Here is a 13,370-nt window from a genome sequence, read left to right as displayed (position 1 = left end):
GTTAAACATGTATCAATTAGAGTATATACCCGAATTCCTTTTCTTTCAAACACTTTTTCTTCAAAGGTAGGTTGAAAGATGTATAATTTAAATATATGTATTAATTCAGAATAATGGTCTTTCTGTACATGACCTTTGGTCAAAAGACCTTCAAATGAATGAAGACTATTTCGTAGCTAATTTAATTGTTACATATCTAAACTGTAATTAATGTTTTCAACTTTTGAGTCAATTTGAAAGCTGCTGCTAGTCTTCAGAGAGCTTTTATTTCACATCTGAAGAAAGGCTTGGAAATCTGAAAGTTTGTCTGTTTTTTTAATCATGACAGCTGATTTATTAAAAGATATTATCTCCATCTACAAATGTAGAACAGAAAACAGCCTGCTGAACATTTTACAGCTGATAGCTAGATGTACAATGGAATTTCTTTACTTATTTCTCAAAGTATTTTTTTTTCCACAAAGTATGTTTTTAAGCTGTCTCTTTGTTCTGATGTTGAAGAGTGAAATAACAGCACTGAAACCAATTACATTATTTTAAATATTGGTTGATGTATCCTTTATCAATCTTGTTTTCCTTAAACAACTAACACAATGAAAACCACCTATTTTAGCAAAACCAAAAATGGACAAAAATAATCATTAATAGAAATGGAGTGAGCTCATTCCCTAAAAGGGGTAAGATGGTAAGATGGTAAGATGTTATGACACTATGCATTGCCTCTGCCAATCTGTTCTTCACAAGAAATGACTCTACTTGCCAGAGCCAACAATTCTGAACTATTTATGATTAGTTGTTGGTGTTTTTTTGTTGTTGTTGTTTATGTTGTGTTTTTGTTGTGTTTTGGTTTTGGGAAGGGAAGGGAATCCTCTCATTTCTTAATGATTTGTCTTTTTAAATGAATATAGCCAAATATGTCAACCTAATTCTGTAATCCTTAAACTACATTATAAAAACAGATGGTAGATGGGACATGAATGGAAGAACATATCTGATTACATTATAAATCCATTCAAGTTTTTCAATTTTCAAATTTAGTTATAAAGCCAAATATTTCTGGGCACAACTTCCTATACTTAAGATCCCTGTGGTATCAACACCATTTTCAGAGGTCTTTACATCAACAATATCAAATCTAGTCAGCAACTAGTTCCTTTTAAATGAGACATATTCCATGTTAAAGGAACATCAAAGCATTCATGAATGCCAGGTCATTTATACAGTCATTTATATTTCTTCCATTTTTTGTTTGTTTGTTTGTTTTCTTTCAAGTACTGTTCTCTCTTCACACTGTGCATAAGTGTACATTAATGACACTGAAAATGAGTGCAACAGACTCCACTATTTCTGAAGAGGGAGGACGTTTTAAAAAATAAATAAACAAATAAACAAATAAATAAATAAATAAGAGTATGAGCTCTTATATCTTACTGTTTTGTTGGTGGTGGTTGCTTGCTTTTTGTGTTTTGTTGTTGTTGTTTTGAGATAGTATAAACCCCTGAAAAATAAGGACAAAACTACAACAACAACAACAACTTAATTTTAAACAAAAGACATTTTAATCTATTATTAGATGGTGATCAACTCAGAGTCATGTCTTGGTCACAATTTTAATGAAGCACTTTTACTAATAAGCCATGAAAAATTATAAATCCATGTTGCGGGCATGCATATTTTACATGGCAAAACTGTATTACAAATAAGTATCTATATATGCATTGTATAATCCATATATTGTTCATGGTACAAATTTTAAAGACGTGTCAAATAACATTTTGTTGCACTGCTTGTTTTCTACATAATTTTTAGCTTACTTTCACATATCTATACAGTTATCTTGAGCCATTCCTTCTTTTGTTTAAAATGTATTCTATCACTATGACTGAAAAGAACTACCACAATTGTGGGATGTTATTTAAAATTGGCAAAGGCTAAACTGACAGCCTGGGCAAAATGCAAATCACTAAGAAGTTTGTCATAGAAATGAGTGTAAACAGATGGTTTGGAGTGAGCTGAAGTATTGTTGAATTTCTATTTTGGGATGATGGAAGAGCTCCTATTTAAGATTATTTTAATGGAAAGAAGCAAAATACTGACTTTAAAAAGTCTTCTGTATGCTAGATCATGGGATATGAATGAACTTTTTCATAAATTTTACTTGAAGTGCGTTGCTAAGATCCTGCAGCTGGTCATGAAGTGCTGGGTCCTTGCATCTGCATGCAGCACTCCAATGTTCTTTAGAGATATGGAGGAAAGGTACCATGTTTCTGGGGGAGAACAAGAATAAAAATCACCGAATCTTCTTTGTTACTGCCCTCAAACACATTATCTTTAAGTGCTTTCAATAAACATGCACTTGAACCTGGATTTTTTTTACATTCCTAACAAACTCTTCAAAATGTTTAGCATAAACATTTGTACTGTTTATAAAAATCATTTCAGTAAGACTGGATTTTACAGAACATGATAGATACCAAACAAGTTTCTATTGAAGTCTATAATATTTAGTTACAATTGTTTACAATATGATATTGCTATGGTGATGTTCCAATTTTGTATCATTTTGTAGAAAATTGCTTAACATTCATGTACAGTCAATTCCACACAAATTATAATCAATTCAGCTACCAATTTCCTTTGGGAGCTTAAGTGTACAGACCAATCTGAAACATAATAGCCTTCCATTTACTATATTGTAATGTACTGATGTTTCATATTATTAGAAGAATTTCTTTGTGTTTGTCCTCTCTGAATAACAGATTTGTAAATAAAATCTAGGGAAGTAGGACACTAAGTGGTGACGTATCTAAAGTGTAACCTGATCAAAATAATGCAACCAATATTTAACTTAAAAAAAAATAGAGAAGGGGAAAACAAAAACAAAACGAAACAAAAAACCTTGTGATTATAAGTAGGCCAACAATAACTTTAATCAAGATGTATCTGCACAGCTGAATACAGCTAAAATTGCATTAAATTACTTTTACAGTTTACTTGTGGGGTTATTAGAACTCTCGTATTGTAAAGATCAGTTCACAAAAATACTAAATGCTATCTAAATATATTTTAAACATAAGAGCTTAACATCTCATAGACAATCTGATGTGAAATAAAGATGTGGTATGAAATTACCATTATGTTGTTTTTTTTTGTTTGTTTGTTTGTTTTTTTCTTTTTTAGGTTAGATATTATTTCTTAAAATTATCTACACGGGATTTTTCAAGTTTCTTTGGAAATTCTGAATAGCTATTTACACTGAACTAACTGAATTGGGAGAATGAGTGGAGAAACCCAAGTAATAAGTTTTTAAAATTATGGACCTCATGCCTAACTTCTTTTAAGAAGGACATCTACCCCCATACCTCACTCATGTTCCACTGGAAATTGTATTTTCATGGAAGGTCACTGATATCTTTCATATTGTAAATATTCCCATAAATATACCTGCTGATCTAAATTAGTGTAATATAGAAAGGAAAATAAAAATAAAAACAAAAGGTAAACCACTCTACCAGCAGAGATTCCATAAACTCCATGGAATTGGAGTGGATGGATTCCATAAACTCCATAAACTTATGGAATCTCTACCAGTAGAGATTCCATAAATTCCAAAATTAGTTCCCCTTCAAAACTAATACATGGTCAGGAATAGAAGGAGTATCATCTAAACAGCATAAGAACACAAGAATCTATTGGTTTCACATCTTCTTGACATTAAGGCTTTTAGTTTTGGTATCCTGATTATTATATTTTGAGAAATACATGAGGACCCAGTCCCATAAAGAGTGAATCTAAGAAATGGTAAGTTATATTTCTTACAATTTAGAAATTATTAATTATAATATTAAGGAACAATCTAAACACAGTTTTTACTTCCACTTTTTCTAGTGATATAGTTGGGTTGGCAATTATCAAACCAATTAATTAAAAATGTGAAATGAACAGGTTTGTTAAAAACTTCCTTAACTGTCCAAAACAAACAGTCCATAAAATAGTAAGCCAGGGGAGCTTATCATATTCATGTAACGGTCAGTGCCTAGTGGAACTGAAGTTATGCACATCTGCAAACATAGCTTCAACTCAAGGTACTAATACAATGACTGTAATGTTTAAAATTGAATTTGGTATTAAAAAAAAAAAAATAATCATATAATGATTTCCATTACAAAAATATTCCTCTGAAGATAATTTAAATATTTCAGTCTCTGGTGTATCCATTGAAATGTTGTAAACAGAACTTAAAATACTTACTAATCAGTCTTTTCAACAAAGAGATGAAGTCTGAGAGATGACAATAGAAAATACCAGACACTTTAACTCTTTAAGCAACGAGAAATCAGCAGATCACTATAAGTCATACACTCTGTCTAAAAACTTCAGAAAAATATATCACATTGTCAGGCTTTGTGTTTCTCAGTTAGAGATGACAATGCATCAAACTGTGGAGTTAACCAGTTTGGTTAGTGAAAAAATGCTAAAGCTTAGATTTATAGATAGATCACCATTTCTTACTCATTATTACAATAGATAGGCACATATTTGTAACTGAAGTTACTTTGTAAAGACTGAAATCATGAATGTATGAGCCAAACAAAAATAAATCCTTGGAAAGCATAAAAGTAAGAATAACATTTCATATTTTTCAATTTTTCCCAGTGAAGCTGTAAACCTTTACATATGATATCACAAATTATTACTATGAGAACATTTGTACAGACACAAAAGATTGATTAAAACTGATGAAGCAAGAAAATCTCTTAGATTCTATATTACTTCATTCACTTCAAAGAATCATAGAATGGTTGAGTTTAGAAAAGATCTCTGGAGATGATCTGGCCCAATTTTCATGCTGAAGCCTGGCCACCTAGAGCCAGTTGCCAAGGTCCATGTCCGGTTGTCTGTTGAATGCATCTCACTGTAGAGGGAGAGACTCTGCAGCCTCTTTTGGGAACCTGTAGCACTCACTCATCTGCACAGTAAAGTGTTTCCTGATGTTCAGAGGGAACCTCCTGAATTTTAGCATGTGCCCTTTGCTTCTTCTTCTAAGCCTGGCACCTTCCTTTCAAGTATTTGTATTTATATATATATACATTAATGAGATGCCATCTGAGCCTTCTCTTCTACGGGCTGAACCATCCCAGCTCTCTCAACCTTTCCTCACAGGTGAGGTGCTCCAGTCCCTTCATCATCTGCACTGGTCTCTCCCATGTCTCTCTTGTACTGGGGAGCCCAGAAATGGACACAACAGTCCAGGTGTGGCCTCACCAGTTCAGAAATATAAGTAAAGGATCACCTCTCTCAATCTTGATAAGCATGTATCTATTTTGCATGCAATCACATATTTTTTTCCTGCTTTTCCTATGCTTTTTGTGTGCTATGTAATAATATTTATTTGCTTTGTTTTAAGCAATTCTGATGTGTACTAGCCCAGCTACCACAGAAACTGAACTTGCCAGTTAATTTTAGTTAAACCTCCTAAAATAAACAACCAAGATATCTTCATGGTCAGAAGATGAAGGTGTTGCCCTTATCATTTTACATTACAAATCAACTCTTAAAAATATAATTAAAAATAAAAAATCAGCAAATCCAGGGTAGATGCATAATTTGTGATAAAAATATACAACAAAATGTTCGTCTTTCTGATCAAGGTCTGTACCAGGAAATTCACCCTATTGCAAAAGGCACAAAATATAAGTGGTGGCCAATGGCTCTATGTCCAGGTGGAGGCCAGTGATGAGTAGTGTCCCTTGGGGCTATGTCCTGGGCCAGGTAACGTTTAATATCTTTATCAGTGACATAGACAGCGGGATCAAGTACACACTCAGCAAGTTTGCAGATCACACCAAGCTGAGTGGTGTAGTTGATACCACAGAAGGAAGGGATGCCATCCAAAGGGACCTGACAAGCTTGAGAAGTGGGTCCATGTGAACCAAATGAGGTTCAGCAAGTCCAAGTGCCAGGTGCTGCAGCTAGGTCAGAGCAACCCCAGACATGAGTACAGACTGGAAGAAGAACCTAATGAGAGCAGAGAAGGACTTGAGAGTTTGGGTAAGCAAAAAGCTTAGTGTGAGCTGACAGTGCGTGCTTGCATCCCAGAAGGCCAACTGCATCCTGGGCTGCATATCCAGAAGGGTGGCCAACAGGTCGAGGGAGGTGACTGTCCCCCTCTACTCTGCCCTTGTGAAGCCTCACTTGGAGTACTGTATCCAGGTCTGGGGCCTCCAGCAGAAGAAGGATCTGGATCTGTTAGAGCAGGTCCAAAGAAGCGCTACGAAGACGATAACTAAATTGTAGAAAATTAATTGTAAACCTAGAAGAGCCAGTTGATGAGCTGTCCTCCTTCTCCACCACCAAGACAGGGACATCTTTGTAATCTCTGTGACTTCACCTTTTGGTGAGGAATACCTTGGATAGCATTTTGCTAGCACTATTATCATATTAATGCTATTGCAGTAAGTGTATTTATCAATGGCAATTCTCAAGCTGTTATATCTATCAACTTATTAAATATGTTCAACTTTGTGAAACTGTCTCAGTGAAAGTCCTTAGAAGGGCTCTGAAACAGATAAACACTTGACTCTGATAAGTCCCCTTAACAGGACAACCATATATTAGATACTAAGTTTTAAAGCCTTATACCATGTTTTGTAGTGTTGTCTGTTTGTTTGCTTCCATTATTCCAAAGCAGCCATCACAAAAATCTACTTCCCGTGTTATGACTGTTATCGACATTTTCAAAAAGTAACATGTATTTCATTAATTGGTTGCCTATTTATCAAATTTCTGTCTACATAACGAGACAAATTACTGATCACTTTTCTTGTACTATTCATTTATGTATTGAGAACTACCCAAGCTCTGGTAAGTAATTCATGATACTCATTCATTATAAACTGCTACAGAAATTGACAAAGTGGTTAGTATTCAGATCAGCTAAGAAAATATAATTGATAGAAAAGGCTGACCCCACAGATTTCTAAGTGGGAAAAAAAAAAAAAAAAAAAAAAAAGGAGTGGAGGAGGAACACAAAGTAATGGAACAAAACAAAACAAAACAAAAATGATCAATAATAATAAAAAATATAGGTCAAAGTATCTTTTAAGGCTCAAAATTCATTTTCAGTTGATGCCCTGCATTATGCAAATAACAAACATGCCATGAATCCCACTGGTTTTAATTAGATCCTTTCTCAGTTTAGTAATGAGCTATTACATTATGAAGTAATGAGAGAAGATTTTCTACTATCCATCACAGTTCTTTTTTGCACAAAGCAATGCTGCTTAGGGATAACTCTCATGGCATGTAACCAACCTTTGTATTCCTACACTTAAGGTAAAGTACAAAAGTAAGAAAAACTGGGGAAAAAAATGCAAAAATTCTATGAATTACTTAAATCTTTGGGCTTCTGAAATACTGAAACAAGGTGATACTCAGAAAAGTGGAAAGAACTCTTAATTCCAACTGTCCATATGACACTTAAGAGTTATTTTTGATATTGCACATAGATTCAGAAAAGTTTTATGTTGACTATTATTCTTCATGACTTTAAACGCAACAGTCTCAGAGTTAGAATGGCAGTACTACCCAGATAACATTGGTTACAAGTGTGTTTAATTAACATATATATAGTTACATATTTCTGGTAAGATACCTCATCAAGTTAGACATTGAGGATGCTGTTGACAATTCTACCTTGTTTTACATGCTTTAACTGACACAAGACAATATTTTATCTTATTAATTTTGAGATAGATTTTGCAAATATTTACCTCAATGTGCTTGCTAGTGCCAGTCTCAGATTGACTTTAAAATAGCTTACAATTTTTACTTTATTTATTTACTTTCTGGAGAGTAAGTTAATTAATGTACAGTCTATACATGTCTTTAACAAATAGGTTGGCTTTTGAAATCAATCCCCGTATCTGTTTAACAGTTAATTCCTCAGCTCATTATTGAAAAATCTTTTTGTTTAGAGGGAAAAAAAAAAAAAAAAAAAAAAAAAGTGAAAAATCAGCCTCAGATTTTTTTTTTTTTTCTCCTTAATGTACTTGGAAGTACATTCTGTGCAGATGATAGTAACTATATCTCAGTGAGAAGGAGAGAAGGATATTATTGTAGCCTTTCCGTCAAGTTCATTATTTAGTCATAAAACTCAGAGACAGCACATGACATAAGATTTTGGACAGGAAGCTATCTATTATTTGGCAATTTTATTGGAAAATTAAGGGCTAAATTATGCACCTTTTTACTTTGAAGTAGCTCTGTTCCTTCAAATATAGATAAATATGAAAAATATTACTCCAAAAATAAATGGGCTTAAGTAGCAATACTTCAGTTTCAGTGAAAAATAAGTAGTTTATAACTGGAAAATAAATATATAACACATACTTTTACTAATATACAGGACTTTCTTACAACTTGTTTTTCCAAATGATTCAGGTGATTTCTATGAGTAATCAAGTGTGGGCCACAGTAGTACCACAGTATTGCCACATAAATATTATATATGAAACAGCGTATTTCATACCAGCTAATATTTTCACTAATATTTAGCTTAAGAGTACTTCCTTTTTGGTAGTAACCACCTTAATTTCTAACTAAGGAAATAAATAAGGCATCCATGGAAGATTTTAAAGCAGTTGCAAAGTGCTGATCCAAAGCTTTTCACACAAGAGGTGCAGTAAGAAATATTTCCTCATCTAATTTCCTCCCAAGTTTGCACTGGTATCATTAGTATGATACCAGTTTTTATTTTTTTATTTTATCTTTTAGTATGATTACCATTTTTTAAAATTAGTGCCTTTCCCCCCCCTCCCCCCAGGATTTTTACAGGATTTTTTTTACAGGATTTTATCCTGTAGTACTAAGTATGGTACAAATCTACAAGGATAAAAATGATTTTGAGTCTGCAATGTCCTTTAGCATCCTGACTATTGGCAACTAGATTCTGAAGGATTACATAGCAAGCAGCTGACCTCAAGAAATCTTCTGAAAGCAGAGGTCAAAATGATCATCAAAAGGTTAAAGGAATAATTGTATATCACATTGTAGACATGTTCTATCAGCACTTAGGTTGCCACTAGGCTCTGAGTAACTGGAAAATATAATTCAATACCAATTTAACAGTGATAAGAGATGAATACAGACAGTCAGTTATGGAAGAAAAGAATGTCAGGTTCAGTTGAGCTATGTCTACTAACCTTTCTTTTTCTTTTATTGAATAATGTCAGATTTTTTAAATTTAATTTGAAGTTAGTATGTCCTCCGTGTCTGATTTTAAATGATGATTTTTACTGTCGAATAAGTTATTTATTGATAAATATGTACATCATCTTATGTAAAATTGTAATGTTGCACAATTTCATATTAAGTAGAAGAGTGTTCAAAAGTTAATAAATTTGCATCAGAAGTTTTGCATGAAAGTAACAAGAGCTGGGCTCAATATAAAAGCAATGGAAATAAAAGAGGGTTTCAAATATTTAAAATAAAGTCTTTTGATATGGGTACCTTTGTTATCTTGCAGCAACTTATAGCAAATTAAAAATTATCCTTAAACTATTCAAACAGGTGTGTTTTGAGGGGGTGAAATGAGAGTAAATACTGTATACTTTTCTAGAAGATCCAGTTCTAATTCACACAGAAACTAATTCAGGGAAGTGCTGTGTCTACATTCTCCAAAATATCAGTATGAATGGTAAGAGTTTTATACTCTCTGAATCTACAATAAATAAAATCACATTTTAGAGTAACTTTCAGTGATTATTGTTACTCTGATATTAACTTTTTAGGGCCTTAATTAGAAAGCAGATCTATGCATGCACACAAACACATATAACCACTGTTTTCTGTCTGCTTGGGTACACAGTTTTGGTATAAAATCCAAGCAATTAGGTATTTTAATATGTCAAAAATACCAATTTGTTCTCTTTTTACTGGGATATTAGACAACCACCATATTTCACATTTTGATATAGAGAACCCAAATAGTTTCTCTATCAACCAATTTTTTTCAAGTGAAAAGTAAAATGAATGAATACATGCAAATACCTACCAGCACAGTGGGAAAGGGGACATCACTGTCAATACATTACAACTTACATTTCTAGAGAAAATACTTACAGGAAGTAATTTTCTCTTTATCAAGAACATCTGTACAAATCAGTTCTCACCCTTGGATAGCTGAAAGCAATGGGGTGTCTCTTTGCAGATGACTGAACATTAGCAGGAGATTGTCATAAAAGAAAATAGAAATGCCAAATGACAGAAGGGATATTCTTAAATTGCAGTCTTATACCTCTTTCTCTACAACTAAATATCAGCTACTAATATGAGTTTGCTTTTGACAGAGTTATGTCACAGCCATGAATTTCCTGGGAATACCAGAACTATAATGCCCCCCATCCCTTCAGTCTCTTAAGGATGCAGCTCATTTGTTTGTGCTTCCCCCTCCTGAAAGAATAAGTTACTGCTATATCTTGTTACACAAGCTTCTGATTACAGCTTTATAAGTAAGCGTGCAAGCTACTCAATTAAAACTTTGAAGTGAACTACCACAATTTGACATATACTTCAAAAGCTTTAATCTTAAAATGCAAATTTCAGACAAGAACCCAGATTATATATTTATTTGATTATCTAATTGTGATGTCAATCATCTAAGAGCCCAAAGCAAGAAACTAGCATTTTCATTATTTCAGAAGAAATAGTGTAATGCATTCACATTTATCAGAACCCCAGAAGACTGTATTTATTTACAATCAAACCTTCTCAACAAAATTCTAGATGATAGCACTATTTTATTTCTGCCATGAATATTCTCAGGCAAACTTTTAAAGTGTTGCTTCTTATGAGTCTCACTTGGAAACTATCAGGTCTTGAGTTCACTAGTGCTTTGATGACACTGACCAGCCTCCTGCAGGCCTGCCCTACTGCCTATAGACCCTGTCCCTGATTGTGCCTGTGTCCACGCACACACAGCCTGGACATGGATCAACAAGCACAGCAAGGACCACAATATGATGGTCAACTACACCTGTGCAAACTTTTGCTAAATGGGTATGAGCAGCAGGTCAGTGATCTTATAGCATGGGCCAAGGTTAGCAGTACCTGTCTCCCTGCTTGTGTGCCTCTGCCCAGCTGTTGCTTCGAGGATCTCCCAGTTTGCAAGGTAGTGAAAACAAATTTAGTTTTTGCATTTCAGCCCTGCGTTTATGGTTGTGCTGTTGCCTGCTTGTGTTGACTCATACAGTATTTAATTAGTTTTATGAGCTCTGAAAAAAATAGGCTAAACACACAAAGCAGGATATTACCCAAAGTACATTCTAACAAATGTCATTAAAATATTACTTCTTAACAAAATTCCACAAAAGCAGAAATGGTAGACAAACTGCAATCTACATATAATAAATAAATGTTACTATTTGGTTTTAGAGAACTTATGTTAAAAATATATATATATTTAATTATGTGTAAATAATTAAACAAATTCAAACCTGATAGTGGTATTTCTGGGCAAGGCAACATAAAAATATGATGTTCACAACAGAGCTTACAAACATCTAATCTAAATTGAGGCAAAATATTTTCTATGTTCTTTATTCTTGACTACATCTTTTCTGGATTATGGCATTTCTAGTGTTAGTTTTCAAATTCTAGTCTTAGTTTCTGTGGTGGTTTTACCATGCTAGGCAGGTGAACACCACAACCGCTCTCTCACTCCCCCTCCTCAGATGAGGAGGGGAAGAAGTAAAGGAAAGAACAACTCACGGGTTGAGATAAGGATGATTTAATTAAAGAGAAAAAAATAATTCTTAAGGAAAGATTATTATTAATTAAACAATTCAACTAAATGGAAAAAGGGAAAGGGGAGGAGGGAAGGGGAAAGGGAATAACAAAACAAAACAAGTAAAGGCTATGTGGAAGTGCAGAGGAAAGAAATTACTCTCTACTTCCCACAAATGAGTGATGCTTGACCACGTCCTTGAAGCAGGGCCTCAACGCACGTAGCCGTTGTTCGGGAGGAGGACAGATGTTTTCGCAACGAGAGCCCACCCCTCCCCTCTTCTTCTTTTTTCCACCTTTTATTGCTGAGTGGGACATCATATGGTATGGAATATCCCTTTGGTTGGTTTAGGTCAGCTGCCCTGGTGATGTTTCTTTCTCACCTTTTTGCCCACCCCCCTGGGAGTGTTAGAGAGAGTCCTGATGCTGTGCCAGCACTTCTCAACAGCAGACACAACACTGATGTGATACCACTGCTGTTCTAGCTACAAGTGCAGAGTGTAGCACTGTATGGGCTGCTGCAGGGAAAGTTAACATCCCAGCCAGACCCAATACAGTTTCAAATAATAATAACTAAAACAAAATCAAAAATACATTTTATACTTTATGTGTTTATTTAGATGTTTATCTGGGACCTCTGTTGCAATGGAAATATACTTAGAGCTCTGCTGAATGATTTTGTGTATCTTTCCTGCTGACCTGATCTGATCATAATCTGATCTAATTTTTTTATATATTTTTTTTTTATTTTAGATACAATATCACTAAGGAAATTTGATAAGTTCAGAAAGGAAGTGAGGGTTAAGAATTTCATCAAATTATTTTGTAAAACCAATTTCACCTTTCTGTCTTCCCAGTCAACCAGTGTCCTAAACACAACAGGGTGTAATCTGCTTTATACCTTCCAGGGACAGTTCTGCACACAGTTGCAGATTTCTGTCTTGAATTTCCATAATTATATCTTACTAAATAACCTTCTTCAGGAATCATTACCACACGGTGATTTGGAAAGAGGGATAAAACCTTCCTAGTCTAAGCAAGGATTCTCTTTAACTTAGATAGTACTTTTTGATGCAGAATATTAATTTCACATTTTAGGTTATTTTCTCTAAACAAAAATCAAGGTATAGAATAATTACAGGACTAAAAGTTTCAAGTAACATTAGTGCCAGAAGTCCTATGGCACTGAATTGTGCCTAAATTGTGGTAATTTGGTTTGACAACGGTGTATCTGTCTCTGCCACTCCTTCCTGGAACCTAGTCTTTCTTTTTTTTTTTTTTTTTCTGATATTTTCCTCAGTACCACAACATATAACAATGTGCAGCATAGCACAACATAGTATAGCATAGTGTAGCATAACATAACATAACCTCAGAAAACATAGCATAACCTCTTCTACAATGTAACAGTTTTCATTACAGGGCATTGCCAGAAGGTGCTATGCCTTCATCAGAGCAGTGACACTTTGATAAAGCACTTGTGCAATACATCATCAAGGAGCTGCATAAGCTGATGTATTGGTGTAATACATCAAAATGCCACTGCTCATGAGAGGTTTGATCCTGCTTTTGTTGAAGTCTGTAGA

The 13,370-nt window shown here is 34.1% G+C and overlaps 1 long non-coding RNA gene across 1 annotated transcript; it reads right to left on the bottom strand.

The window, feature by feature from the left end:
* Positions 1-1,554: 1,554 nt before the first annotated feature.
* LOC118166934 lies at positions 1,555-10,387 on the bottom strand. The gene is made up of 3 exons (XR_004750821.1): positions 10,173-10,387; positions 4,252-4,281; positions 1,555-2,267 (listed from the first exon to the last, which is right to left on the bottom strand). It is a non-coding gene; the product is annotated as an uncharacterized LOC118166934 (long non-coding RNA).
* Between the last annotated feature and the right edge of the window lie 2,983 nt (positions 10,388-13,370).

Source organism: Oxyura jamaicensis, chromosome 4 (genome assembly GCF_011077185.1).
Source record: "Oxyura jamaicensis isolate SHBP4307 breed ruddy duck chromosome 4, BPBGC_Ojam_1.0, whole genome shotgun sequence".
NCBI lineage: Eukaryota > Metazoa > Chordata > Aves > Anseriformes > Anatidae > Oxyura > Oxyura jamaicensis.
This window is presented reverse-complemented; position numbering and strand designations above follow the sequence as displayed.